The sequence below is a fragment of the Drosophila biarmipes genome, unplaced genomic scaffold (genome assembly GCF_025231255.1).
Source record: "Drosophila biarmipes strain raj3 unplaced genomic scaffold, RU_DBia_V1.1 ptg000046l, whole genome shotgun sequence".
Lineage (NCBI taxonomy): Eukaryota > Metazoa > Arthropoda > Insecta > Diptera > Drosophilidae > Drosophila > Drosophila biarmipes.
The window spans coordinates 67628-83187 of NW_026114552.1; the positions used below are offsets into that span (position 1 = coordinate 67628).

The 15560-nt window shown below is 32.6% G+C and overlaps 3 non-coding genes across 3 annotated transcripts; all 3 read left to right on the forward strand.

Annotated features, from left to right (window-relative positions):
* Window positions 1-4671: 4671 nt before the first annotated feature.
* On the forward strand, window positions 4672-6666 carry LOC127012301 (small subunit ribosomal RNA). The gene has a single exon (XR_007765805.1). It is a non-coding gene; the product is annotated as a small subunit ribosomal RNA (ribosomal RNA).
* Window positions 6667-7869: 1203 nt separating this feature from the next.
* LOC127012312 (5.8S ribosomal RNA) lies at window positions 7870-8048 on the forward strand. Its single transcript, XR_007765814.1, has one exon. It is a non-coding gene; the product is annotated as a 5.8S ribosomal RNA (ribosomal RNA).
* Window positions 8049-8450: 402 nt separating this feature from the next.
* On the forward strand, window positions 8451-12421 carry LOC127012307 (large subunit ribosomal RNA). Its single transcript, XR_007765811.1, has one exon. It is a non-coding gene; the product is annotated as a large subunit ribosomal RNA (ribosomal RNA).
* The last annotated feature ends 3139 nt before the right edge of the window (window positions 12422-15560 follow it).

Below are 15560 nucleotides of genomic sequence, written 5' to 3' on the forward strand. Positions count from 1 at the left end.
TCACATACTGTTAGTGACGCGAACGTTTTTTTCTCCATGTTTATATGAATGTTTATTCAAAGGTAGAAAGGCAGGATCGTTATTTTATAAGTGAAGCGATAAAAAAATATTATGCAATAGGACATCTATTTATAAATATTTTTAAGTCTTAGAAATTCAAGTAAAGAGATTCAAGAAATTCATTCAACTTAGAGCGCACATATAATTAAAACTATTCCTGAGGTTTAGAAACCAAATTAAATAAAGAGGACATATAAACGTATGTGGTATTTTGATGGTAGTAAAAATGTATCGCGATATTATTAGTGACGCGACCAATTTTTATACTCTTTGCTCCATGTGCAAATATATCTAGTGTTTAGATAGTCAATTAAAAATGACAATTTTAACTAAAAGACTTAAAAAAGTGTTTGTCAAACTTATAATTTTGTCAATACTATATAAAACGCCAATCATATCCTTATAAAAGTAAATACGGTATATGGTTATAAATACAAAACCATATATAAATAAAAAAATGAAATCGTATGTATATGGCTTATAGGTATAATACCTATAAGGCATAATAATGTATAATATTAGCAAATATACATATAAAAGTGCATAAATTGTATAGATATGGCATAAAGAAGGCATTTATGAGAATAGCTAGTAGAATTTGCCCATACACTACTAGCGAAATGAGATATTTATACCTAGTGAGGGCGGCACTAGTACTATAAATTGTGGCAAAATAAATCTTATGCAAATGCATAGGATTTTGTCAATACCGTACAAAAAACTAAGTAAAACGTATGGATATTGAAAAATAAATGGATTATATTCATAAAATACGAATATTTCTTGCATTCTCTTGTTATACGAGAGAATATCATACGGAGCGGGCAGCCCCTAGTATAGTAAGCAGTCGAATGGGAGACAGCGTGTCCAAAAACACCTATAGGGAGGTGGTCGTTGGCGGACCTCTCCTCGTATTGGTCAAACTTATGATTTTGTCAATACTATATAAAACGCCAATCATATCCATATAAAAGTGAATACAGTATATGGATATGAATAAAAAACCATACATAAATAAAAAAAAATATGTATAAAAAATTATACATATATTTATATTAAGCAATCGTATGGATGTGGCTTATAGGTATAATACCTATAAGGCATAATAATGTATAATATAGCAAATATACATATAAAAGTGCATGAATTGTATAGATATGGCATATAAGTGACATATTTATGAGAATAGCTAGTAGAATTTGCCCATACACTACTAGCGAAATGAGATATTTATACCTAGTGAGGGCGGCACTAGTACTATAAATTGTGGCAAAATAAATCTTATGCAAATGCATAGGATTTTGTCAATACCGTACAAAAAACTAAGTAAAACGTATGGATATTGAAAAATAAATGGATTATATTCATAAAATACGAATATTTCTTGCATTCTCTTGTTATATGAGAGAATATCATACGGAGCGGGTAGCCCCTAGTATAGTAAGCAGTCGAATGGGAGACAGCGTGTCCAAAAACACCTATAGGGAGGTGGTCGTTGGCGGACCTCTCCTCGTATTGGTCAAACTTATGATTTTGTCAATACTATATAAAACGCCAATCATATCCATATAAAAGTGAATACAGTATATGGATATGAATAAAAAACCATACATAAATAAAAAAAAATATGTATAAAAAATTATACATATATTTATATTAAGCAATCGTATGGATGTGGCTTATAGGTATAATACCTATAAGGCATAATAATGTATAATATAGCAAATATACATATAAAAGTGCATGAATTGTATAGATATGGCATATAAGTGACATATTTATGAGAATAGCTAGTAGAATTTGCCCATACACTACTAGCGAAATGAGATATTTATACCTAGTGAGGGCGGCACTAGTACTATAAATTGTGGCAAAATAAATCTTATGCAAATGCATAGGATTTTGTCAATACCGTACAAAAAACTAAGTAAAACGTATGGATATTGAAAAATAAATGGATTATATTCATAAAATACGAATATTTCTTGCATTCTCTTGTTATATGAGAGAATATCATACGGAGCGGGTAGCCCCTAGTATAGTAAGCAGTCGAATGGGAGACAGCGTGTCCAAAAACACCTATAGGGAGGTGGTCGTTGGCGGACCTCTCCTCGTATTGGTCAAACTTATGATTTTGTCAATACTATATAAAACGCCAATCATATCCATATAAAATTGAATACAGTATATGGATATGAATAAAAAACCATACAAAAATAAAAAAAAAATATGTATAAAAAATTATACATATATTTATATTAAGCAATCGTATGGATGTGGCTTATAGGTATAATACCTATAAGGCATAATAATGTATAATATAGCAAATATACATATAAAAGTGCATGAATTGTATAGATATGGCATATAAGTGACATATTTATGAGAATAGCTAGTAGAATTTCCCCATACACTACTAGCGAAATGAGATATTTATACCTAGTGAGGGCGGCACTAGTACTATAAATTGTGGCAAAATAAATCTTATGCAAATGCATAGGATTTTGTCAATACCGTACAAAAAACTAAGTAAAACGTATGGATATTGAAAAATAAATGGATTATATTCATAAAATACGAATATTTCTTGCATTCTCTTGTTATATGAGAGAATATCATACGGAGCGGGTAGCCCCTAGTATAGTAAGCAGTCGAATGGGAGACAGCGTGTCCAAAAACACCTATAGGGAGGTGGTCGTTGGCGGACCTCTCCTCGTATTGGTCAAACTTATGATTTTGTCAATACTATATAAAACGCCAATCATATCCATATAAAAGTGAATACAGTATATGGATATGAATAAAAAACCATACATAAATAAAAAAAAAATATGTATAAAAAATTATACATATATTTATATTAAGCAATCGTATGGATGTGGCTTATAGGTATAATACCTATAAGGCATAATAATGTATAATATAGCAAATATACATATAAAAGTGCATGAATTGTATAGATATGGCATATAAGTGACATATTTATGAGAATAGCTAGTAGAATTTGCCCATACACTACTAGCGAAATGAGATATTTATACCTAGTGAGGGCGGCACTAGTACTATAAATTGTGGCAAAATAAATCTTATGCAAATGCATAGGATTTTGTCAATACCATACATAAACCGTATGGATATTGAGAAGTTAATAGATTACATCTATAATATGAGAAGTATTTTAGTATTCTTATTAAATAAGAGAATACTATAAGGGTGAGTGGCAAAGAGAATTGAATATACCCGAATGGGAGACAGCGTGTCCAAAAACTACTATAGGTGGTGTGGCAAATATGAGGAAGGCAACATATCCATATAATGAAAATAAAAGTGCGTTTTCTTATTATATAAGAGAACACTATATGGGTGAGTGGCAAAGTAAATTGAATATACCCGAATGGGAGACAGCGTGTCCAAAAACTACTATAGGTGGTGTGGCAAATATGAGGAAGGCAATATATCCATATAATGAAAATAAAAGTGCGTTTTCTTATTATATAAGAGAACACTATATGGGTGAGTGGCAAAGTAAATTGAATATACCCGAATGGGAGACAGCGTGTCCAAAAACTACTATAGGTGGTGTGGCAAATATGAGGAAGGCAATATATCCATATAATGAATATAAAAGTGCGTTGTCTTATTATATAAGAGAACACTATATGGGTGAGTGGCAAAGTAAATTGAATATACCCGAATGGGAGACAGCGTGTCCAAAAACTACTATAGGATGGTCAATGGGCCGGCCGTCTGCTATTGACATATGTCAGTAGAGAAGATATTATCCGTCAAATTTGTTTCTTTATTCATTTATTTGAATACGAGACTTGGCTCCGCGGTTAATATTTTAAGCCCAAAGATAATAACGTTGAAACAAAGGCCAAGTTTCTATTGTACATAGAATAACAAATTGTTTCCGAATTTTATCGTTAATTTTAGGAGGTAGGCTAACATGATTTATATTATATGTGTATTATTAAATAATAATAGTACATAAAAGTCTACCAAAGAAATATAAAAATGTAATTATGAATACATTTTCAATATTAATATCAACTTATATTGTTGATAATAAAAAATAGCTATTAAGAGAGTTATTTAAGAAATTATATAATATATAATAAAGAGTATATATATAAATAATATATAAGTATATATTATTTAAGAAATAAATATAGTAGTAATAATTATATATATACACTCGGTTCTATTTTATATATTACCAGAGACTTATATGGATATATATAGATAAATTTTAAATTTATCGTCAAAATACAAATGATTAACTCAATATCTTATATTGGTTAAACAAAAATTGTACATGTGTGGATACAATATATTATGTATGTCGAACAAAAATGATATTTTAGAATGAAATGTGCATATATAAAGAAAATATATGAAAAATAAATATTGTGTTTATAAAGAATATGATTCTTTTTGACATCAATAAAAACTTGTTATTATTAGTGGCGAAACAAGTATAAATTGGAAAACAAACGTATACGAATGCTATATAAAAATGGCCGTATTCGATAGAAATAAAATCTATAACAACATATATATTGCTAATTTCTATTCAAAAAATATGAATGAAATATGAATAAAAACATTATTCTGGTTGATCCTGCCAGTAGTTATATGCTTGTCTCAAAGATTAAGCCATGCATGTCTAAGTACACACGAATTAAAAGTGAAACCGCAAAAGGCTCATTATATCAGTTATGGTTCCTTAGATCGTTAACAGTTACTTGGATAACTGTGGTAATTCTAGAGCTAATACATGCAATTAAAACATGAACCTTATGGAACATGTGCTTTTATTAGGCTAAAACCAAGCGATCGCAAGATCGTTATATTGGTTGAACTCTAGATAACATGCAGATCGTATGGTCTTGTACCGACGACAGATCTTTCAAATGTCTGCCCTATCAACTTTTGATGGTAGTATCTAGGACTACCATGGTTGCAACGGGTAACGGGGAATCAGGGTTCGATTCCGGAGAGGGAGCCTGAGAAACGGCTACCACATCTAAGGAAGGCAGCAGGCGCGTAAATTACCCACTCCCAGCTCGGGGAGGTAGTGACGAAAAATAACAATACAGGACTCATATCCGAGGCCCTGTAATTGGAATGAGTACACTTTAAATCCTTTAACAAGGACCAATTGGAGGGCAAGTCTGGTGCCAGCAGCCGCGGTAATTCCAGCTCCAATAGCGTATATTAAAGTTGTTGCGGTTAAAACGTTCGTAGTTGAACTTGTGCTTCATACGGGTAGTACAACTTACAATTGTGGTTAGTACTATACCTTTATGTATGTAAGCGTATTACCGGTGGAGTTCTTACATGTGCTTAGATACTTGTATTTTTTCATATGTTCCTCCTATTTAAAAACCTGCATTAGTGCTCTTAAACGAGTGTTATTGTGGGCCGGTACAATTACTTTGAACAAATTAGAGTGCTTAAAGCAGGCTTCAAATGCCTGAATATTCTGTGCATGGGATAATGAAATAAGACCTCTGTTCTGCTTTCATTGGTTTTCAGATCAAGAGGTAATGATTAATAGAAGCAGTTTGGGGGCATTAGTATTACGACGCGAGAGGTGAAATTCTTGGACCGTCGTAAGACTAACTTAAGCGAAAGCATTTGCCAAAGATGTTTTCATTAATCAAGAACGAAAGTTAGAGGTTCGAAGGCGATCAGATACCGCCCTAGTTCTAACCATAAACGATGCCAGCTAGCAATTGGGTGTAGCTACTTTTATGGCTCTCTCAGTCGCTTCCCGGGAAACCAAAGCTTTTGGGCTCCGGGGGAAGTATGGTTGCAAAGCTGAAACTTAAAGGAATTGACGGAAGGGCACCACCAGGAGTGGAGCCTGCGGCTTAATTTGACTCAACACGGGAAAACTTACCAGGTCCGAACATAAGTGTGTAAGACAGATTGATAGCTCTTTCTCGAATCTATGGGTGGTGGTGCATGGCCGTTCTTAGTTCGTGGAGTGATTTGTCTGGTTAATTCCGATAACGAACGAGACTCAAATATATTAAATAGATATCTTCAGGATTATGGTGTTGAAGCTTATATAGCCTTCATTCATGGTGGCAGTAAAATGTTTATTGTGTTTGAATGTGTTTATATAAGTGGAGCCGTACCTGTTGGTTTGTCCCATTATAAGGACACTAGCTTCTTAAATGGACAAATTGCGTCTAGCAATAATGAGATTGAGCAATAACAGGTCTGTGATGCCCTTAGATGTCCTGGGCTGCACGCGCGCTACAATGAAAGTATCAACGTGTATTTCCTAGACCGAGAGGTCCGGGTAAACCGCTGAACCACTTTCATGCTTGGGATTGTGAACTGAAACTGTTCACATGAACTTGGAATTCCCAGTAAGTGTGAGTCATTAACTCGCATTGATTACGTCCCTGCCCTTTGTACACACCGCCCGTCGCTACTACCGATTGAATTATTTAGTGAGGTCTCCGGACGTGATCACTGTGACGCCTTGCGTGTTACGGTTGTTTCGCAAAAGTTGACCGAACTTGATTATTTAGAGGAAGTAAAAGTCGTAACAAGGTTTCCGTAGGTGAACCTGCGGAAGGATCATTAATGTTTTAATATCCTTACCGTTAATAAAATATTTGTTTATATTATAATAAATACATTATAGTATTACAAATAAAATATGAATTGCCAAAATGTATATGAGATCTATTATAGATCAAATGAAATTTCGAACAAGCAAATCGAAATAATGCAAATATTAAAATTATATATTGTATTTAATACATATGAGAGAAATTAATAAGCAGCCAAAGCAAACAAATAAAAATTCGAACAAGCAAATCGAATTATTAAAATAATAATATTAAATTATTATTGTATATCCTTACCGTTAATAAAATATTTGTTTATATTATAATAAATACATTATAATAATACAAATAAAATATGAATTGCCAAAATGTATATGAGATCTAATATAGATCAAATAAAATTTCGAACAAGCAAATCGAAATAATGCAAATATTAAAATTATATATTGTATTTAATACATATGAGAGAAATAATAAGCAGCCAAAGCAAACAAATAAAAATTCGAACAAGCAAATCGAATTATTAAAATAATAATATTAAATTATTATTGTATATCCTTACCGTTAATAAAATATTTGTTTATATTATAATAAATACATTATAGTAATACAAATAAAATATGAATTGCCAAAATGTATATGATCTAATATAGATCAAATGAAATTTCGAACAAGCAAATCGAAATAATGCAAATATTAAAATTATATATTGTATTTAATACATATGAGAGAAATAATAAGCAGCCAAAACAAACAAATAAAAATTCGAACAAGCAAATCGAATTATTAAAATAATAATATTAAATTATTATTGTATATAAACACAATTAAAATACTGTGTGTATATGGACCATAATATACACGCGTTGCGATATGTATTGTTCATCTCAGTTATGCGCATACATTGGATAATGCAACAACCTAAAATGTACAATGTTGTACCTGGTTTTATACAGGTTAATGTTTTATATAAATTTCAATTTATATCGCTAAAAAAGTATTAATATATATATATATATATTTATTTACAATAAATGCAATTTAAAAAGAAATACTTTGATATATATTGGTTATATAAAACTAAGACATTTCGCAGCATTCGTTTTAGGTATAAAAATAAATTTATTGAAGGAATTGATATATGCCAGTAAAATGGTGTATTTTTAATTTCTTTCAATAAAAACATATTTGACAAAATTAAGAAACCAATTTATAAAACTCTAAGCGGTGGATCACTCGGCTCATGGGTCGATGAAGAACGCAGCAAACTGTGCGTCATCGTGTGAACTGCAGGACACATGAACATCGACATTTTGAACGCATATCGCAGTCCATGCTGTTATGTACTTTAATTAATTTTATAGTGCTGCTTGGACTACATATGGTTGAGGGTTGTAAGACTATGCTAATTAAGTTGCTTATACAAATTTTATAATGAAATTTTATAAGCATATGGTATATTATTGGATAATAATAATTTAATTATTTTATTCATAATATTAAAAAATATATGAAAAACATTATCTCACATTAGTAAATAATTTGAATGTGAAAAACGAAGAGAAATATTTTCTTTTTCAATCAAATGATACTGAGAAATGTCTAGCATAAAAATTTATCTAGAATTGTCTCTTATTAATGATTAGAAAATAGAAAACCGTTGACAATATTATTGTTCTTCGTTGATTCGTTAAATCAAACAAATGCCATTTATATACAGATATTATTAATATAACGAATTTAATAAAATGTTTTATCATTATATATAAAGAATTAATTGCATATAAAAGTTATACACAACCTCAACTCATATGGGACTACCCCCTGAATTTAAGCATATTAATTAGGGGAGGAAAAGAAACTAACAAGGATTTTCTTAGTAGCGGCGAGCGAAAAGAAATCAGTTCAGCACTAAGTCACTTTGTCTATATGGCAAATGTGAGATGCAGTGTATGGAGCGTCAATATTCTAGTATGAGAAATTAACGATTTAAGTCCTTCTTAAATGAGGCCATTTACCCATAGAGGGTGCCAGGCCCGTATAACGTTAATGATTACTAGATGATGTTTCCAAAGAGTCGTGTTGCTTGATAGTGCAGCACTAAGTGGGTGGTAAACTCCATCTAAAACTAAATATAACCATGAGACCGATAGTAAACAAGTACCGTGAGGGAAAGTTGAAAAGAACTCTGAATAGAGAGTTAAACAGTACGTGAAACTGCTTAGAGGTTAAGCCCGATGAACCTGAATATCCGTTATGGAAAATTCATCATTAGAATTGTAATATTTAAACAATATTATGATAATAGTGTGCATTTTTTCCATATAAGGACATTGTAATCTATTAGCATACCAAATTTATCATAAAATATAACTTATAGTTTATTCAAATTAATTTGCTTGCATTTTAACACAGAATAAATGTTATTAATTTGATAAAGTGCTGATAGATTTATATGAATACAGTGCGTTAATTTTTCGGAATTATATAATGGCATAATTATCATTGATTTTTGTGTTTATTATATGCACTTGTAGGATTAACAATGCGAAAGATTCAGGATACCTTCGGGACCCGTCTTGAAACACGGACCAAGGAGTCTAACATATGTGCAAGTTATTGGGATATAAACCTAATAGCGTAATTAACTTGACTAATAATGGGATTAGTTTTTTAACTATTTATAGCTAATTAACACAATCCCGGGGCGTTCTATATAGTTATGTATAATGATATTTATATTATTTATGCCTCTAACTGGAACGTACCTTGAGCATATATGCTGTGACCCGAAAGATGGTGAACTATACTTGATCAGGTTGAAGTCAGGGGAAACCCTGATGGAAGACCGAAACAGTTCTGACGTGCAAATCGATTGTCAGAATTGAGTATAGGGGCGAAAGACCAATCGAACCATCTAGTAGCTGGTTCCTTCCGAAGTTTCCCTCAGGATAGCTGGTGCATTTTAATATTATATAAAATAATCTTATCTGGTAAAGCGAATGATTAGAGGCCTTAGGGTCGAAACGATCTTAACCTATTCTCAAACTTTAAATGGGTAAGAACCTTAACTTTCTTGATATGAAGTTCAAGGTTATGATATAATGTGCCCAGTGGGCCACTTTTGGTAAGCAGAACTGGCGCTGTGGGATGAACCAAACGTAATGTTACGGTGCCCAAATTAACAACTCATGCAGATACCATGAAAGGCGTTGGTTGCTTAAAACAGCAGGACGGTGATCATGGAAGTCGAAATCCGCTAAGGAGTGTGTAACAACTCACCTGCCGAAGCAACTAGCCCTTAAAATGGATGGCGCTTAAGTTGTATACCTATACATTACCGCTAAAGTAGATGATTTATATTACTTGTAATATAAATTTTGAAACTTTAGTGAGTAGGAAGGTACAATGGTATGCGTAGAAGTGTTTGGCGTAAGCCTGCATGGAGCTGCCATTGGTACAGATCTTGGTGGTAGTAGCAAATAATCGAATGAGACCTTGGAGGACTGAAGTGGAGAAGGGTTTCGTGTGAACAGTGGTTGATCACGAGTTAGTCGGTCCTAAGTTCAAGGCGAAAGCCGAAAATTTTCAAGTAAAATACAAATGCCAAACAAATATATATATTATATAAAATCTAGCTAAATTAATATACTTGAATAATTTTGAACGAAAGGGAATACGGTTCCAATTCCGTAACCTGTTGAGTATCCGTTTGTTATTAAATATGGGCCTCGTGCTCATCCTGGCAACAGGAACGACCATAAAGAAGCCGTCGAGAGATATCGGAAGAGTTTTCTTTTCTGTTTTATAGCCGTACTACCATGGAAGTCTTTCGCAGAGAGATATGGTAGATGGGCTAGAAGAGCATGACATATACTGTTGTGTCGATATTTTCTCCTCGGACCTTGAAAATTTATGGTGGGGACACGCAAACTTCTCAACAGGCCGTACCAATATCCGCAGCTGGTCTCCAAGGTGAAGAGTCTCTAGTCGATAGAATAATGTAGGTAAGGGAAGTCGGCAAATTAGATCCGTAACTTCGGGATAAGGATTGGCTCTGAAGATTGAGATAGTCGGGCTTGATTGGGAAACAATAACATGGTTTATGTGCTCGTTCTGGGTAAATAGAGTTTCTAGCATTTATGTTAGTTACTTGTTCCCCGGATAGTTTAGTTACGTAGCCAATTGTGGAACTTTCTTGCTAAAATTTTTAAGAATACTAATTGGGTTAAACCAATTAGTTCTTATTAATTATAACGATTATCAATTAACAATCAATTCAGAACTGGCACGGACTTGGGGAATCCGACTGTCTAATTAAAACAAAGCATTGTGATGGCCCTAGCGGGTGTTGACACAATGTGATTTCTGCCCAGTGCTCTGAATGTCAAAGTGAAGAAATTCAAGTAAGCGCGGGTCAACGGCGGGAGTAACTATGACTCTCTTAAGGTAGCCAAATGCCTCGTCATCTAATTAGTGACGCGCATGAATGGATTAACGAGATTCCTACTGTCCCTATCTACTATCTAGCGAAACCACAGCCAAGGGAACGGGCTTGGAATAATTAGCGGGGAAAGAAGACCCTTTTGAGCTTGACTCTAATCTGGCAGTGTAAGGAGACATAAGAGGTGTAGAATAAGTGGGAGATATTAGACCTCGGTTTGGTATCGCCAATGAAATACCACTACTCTTATTGTTTCCTTACTTACTTGATTAAATGGAACGTGTATCATTTCCTAGCCATTATACGGATATATTTATTATATCTTATGGTATTGGGTTTTGATGCAAGCTTCTTGATCAAAGTATCACGAGTTTGTTATATAATCGCAAACAAATTCTTTAATAAAACGGTGCATTTATGTATTTTTGATTTGAAAATTTGGTATAACTCCAATTACTCAGGTATGATCCAATTCAAGGACATTGCCAGGTAGGGAGTTTGACTGGGGCGGTACATCTCTCAAATAATAACGGAGGTGTCCCAAGGCCAGCTCAGTGCGGACAGAAACCACACATAGAGCAAAAGGGCAAATGCTGACTTGATCTCGGTGTTCAGTACACACAGGGACAGCAAAAGCTCGGCCTATCGATCCTTTTGGTTTAAAGAGTTTTTAACAAGAGGTGTCAGAAAAGTTACCATAGGGATAACTGGCTTGTGGCGGCCAAGCGTTCATAGCGACGTCGCTTTTTGATCCTTCGATGTCGGCTCTTCCTATCATTGTGAAGCAAAATTCACCAAGCGTTGGATTGTTCACCCATGCAAGGGAACGTGAGCTGGGTTTAGACCGTCGTGAGACAGGTTAGTTTTACCCTACTAATGACAAAACGTTGTTGCGACAGCATTCCTGCGTAGTACGAGAGGAACCGCAGGTACGGACCAATGGCACAATACTTGTTCGAGCGAACAGTGGTATGACGCTACGTCCGTTGGATTATGCCTGAACGCCTCTAAGGTCGTATCCGTGCTGGACTGCAATGATAAATAAGGGGCAATTTGCATTGTATGGCTTCTAAACCATTTAAAGTTTATAATTTACTTTTTAAACGACAATGGATGTGATGCCAATGTAATTTGTAACATAGTAAATTGGGAGGATCTTTGATCACCTGATGCCGCGCTAGTTACATATAAAAGCATTATTTAATACAATGACAAAGCCTAGAATCAATTGTAAACGACTTTTGTAACAGGCAAGGTGTTGTAAGTGGTTGAGCAGCTGCCATACTGCGATCCACTGAAGCTTATCCTTTGCTTGATGATTCGATAATAAAATTGCATAATTTATTTGTTGTGTTGAACTTCTTATATAAAGTTCAACCAACAATCTATTTGTATGCATTGATTGTTTGCTTGGCTTTGTGGCGAATTTTTAATCCTTTATATATTACATTCCTAAGGTCTAGATTTTCAAGTAAGAGACCAATTTGATTAACATATCAATATAAGTACAACTCGACCATCTAATAATAACAATATGAATCGTCATCTTATTAGTGACGCGAAGATTGGCAAACATATAATATAAAAATATTCCTAAGGTCTAGATTTTCAAGTAAGAGACCAATTTGATTAACATATCAATATAAGTACAACTCGACCATCTAATAATAACAATATGAATCGTCATCTTATTAGTGACGCGAAGATTGGCAAACATATAATATAAAAATATTCCTAAGGTCTAGATTTTCAAGTAAGAGACCAATTTGATTAACATATCAATATAAGTACAACTCGACCATCTAATAATAACAATATGAATCGTCATCTTATTAGTGACGCGAAGATTGGCAAACATATAATATAAAAATATTCCTAAGGTCTAGATTTTCAAGTAAGAGACCAATTTGATTAACATATCAATATAAGTACAACTCGACCATCTAATAATAATATGAATCGTCATCTTATTAGTGACGCGAAGATTGGCAAACATATAATATAAAAATATTCCTAAGGTCTAGATTTTCAAGTAAGAGACCAATTTGATTAACATATCAATATAAGTACAACTCGACCATCTAATAATAATATGAATCGTCATCTTATTAGTGACGCGAAGATTGGCAAACATATAATATAAAAATATTCCTAAGGTCTAGATTTTCAAGTAAGAGACCAATTTGATTAACATATCAATATAAGTACAACTCGACCATCTAATAATAACAATATGAATCGTCATCTTTTTAGTGACGCGAAGATTGGCAAACATATAATATAAAAATATTCCTAAGGTCTAGAATCTTAAGCAATAGACCAATTCAACTAAGAGTTGACATATAAAAATATGTTCCTTTTAATGTTAGCAAAATTTTATCGTCACATACTGTTAGTGACGCGAACGTTTTTTTCTCCATGTTTATATGAATGTTTATTCAAAGGTAGAAAGGCAGGATCGTTATTTTATAAGTGAAGCGATAAAAAAATATTATGCAATAGGACATCTATTTATAAATATTTTTAAGTCTTAGAAATTCAAGTAAAGAGATTCAAGAAATTCATTCAACTTAGAGCGCACATATAATTAAAACTATTCCTGAGGTTTAGAAACCAAATTAAATAAAGAGGACATATAAACGTATGTGGTATTTTGATGGTAGTAAAAATGTATCGCGATATTATTAGTGACGCGACCAATTTTTATACTCTTTGCTCCATGTGCAAATATATCTAGTGTTTAGATAGTCAATTAAAAATGACAATTTTAACTAAAAGACTTAAAAAAGTGTTTGTCAAACTTATAATTTTGTCAATACTATATAAAACGCCAATCATATCCTTATAAAAGTAAATACGGTATATGGTTATAAATACAAAACCATATATAAATAAAAAAATGAAATCGTATGTATATGGCTTATAGGTATAATACCTATAAGGCATAATAATGTATAATATTAGCAAATATACATATAAAAGTGCATAAATTGTATAGATATGGCATAAAGAAGGCATTTATGAGAATAGCTAGTAGAATTTGCCCATACACTACTAGCGAAATGAGATATTTATACCTAGTGAGGGCGGCACTAGTACTATAAATTGTGGCAAAATAAATCTTATGCAAATGCATAGGATTTTGTCAATACCGTACAAAAAACTAAGTAAAACGTATGGATATTGAAAAATAAATGGATTATATTCATAAAATACGAATATTTCTTGCATTCTCTTGTTATACGAGAGAATATCATACGGAGCGGGCAGCCCCTAGTATAGTAAGCAGTCGAATGGGAGACAGCGTGTCCAAAAACACCTATAGGGAGGTGGTCGTTGGCGGACCTCTCCTCGTATTGGTCAAACTTATGATTTTGTCAATACTATATAAAACGCCAATCATATCCATATAAAAGTGAATACAGTATATGGATATGAATAAAAAACCATACATAAATAAAAAAAAATATGTATAAAAAATTATACATATATTTATATTAAGCAATCGTATGGATGTGGCTTATAGGTATAATACCTATAAGGCATAATAATGTATAATATAGCAAATATACATATAAAAGTGCATGAATTGTATAGATATGGCATATAAGTGACATATTTATGAGAATAGCTAGTAGAATTTGCCCATACACTACTAGCGAAATGAGATATTTATACCTAGTGAGGGCGGCACTAGTACTATAAATTGTGGCAAAATAAATCTTATGCAAATGCATAGGATTTTGTCAATACCGTACAAAAAACTAAGTAAAACGTATGGATATTGAAAAATAAATGGATTATATTCATAAAATACGAATATTTCTTGCATTCTCTTGTTATATGAGAGAATATCATACGGAGCGGGTAGCCCCTAGTATAGTAAGCAGTCGAATGGGAGACAGCGTGTCCAAAAACACCTATAGGGAGGTGGTCGTTGGCGGACCTCTCCTCGTATTGGTCAAACTTATGATTTTGTCAATACTATATAAAACGCCAATCATATCCATATAAAAGTGAATACAGTATATGGATATGAATAAAAAACCATACATAAATAAAAAAAAATATGTATAAAAAATTATACATATATTTATATTAAGCAATCGTATGGATGTGGCTTATAGGTATAATACCTATAAGGCATAATAATGTATAATATAGCAAATATACATATAAAAGTGCATGAATTGTATAGATATGGCATATAAGTGACATATTTATGAGAATAGCTAGTAGAATTTGCCCATACACTACTAGCGAAATGAGATATTTATACCTAGTGAGGGCGGCACTAGTACTATAAATTGTGGCAAAATAAATCTTATGCAAATGCATAGGATTTTGTCAATACCGTACAAAAAACTAAGTAAAACGTATGGATATTGAAAAATAAATGGATTATATTCATAAAATACGAATATTTCTTGCATTCTCTTGTTATATGAGAGAATATCATACGG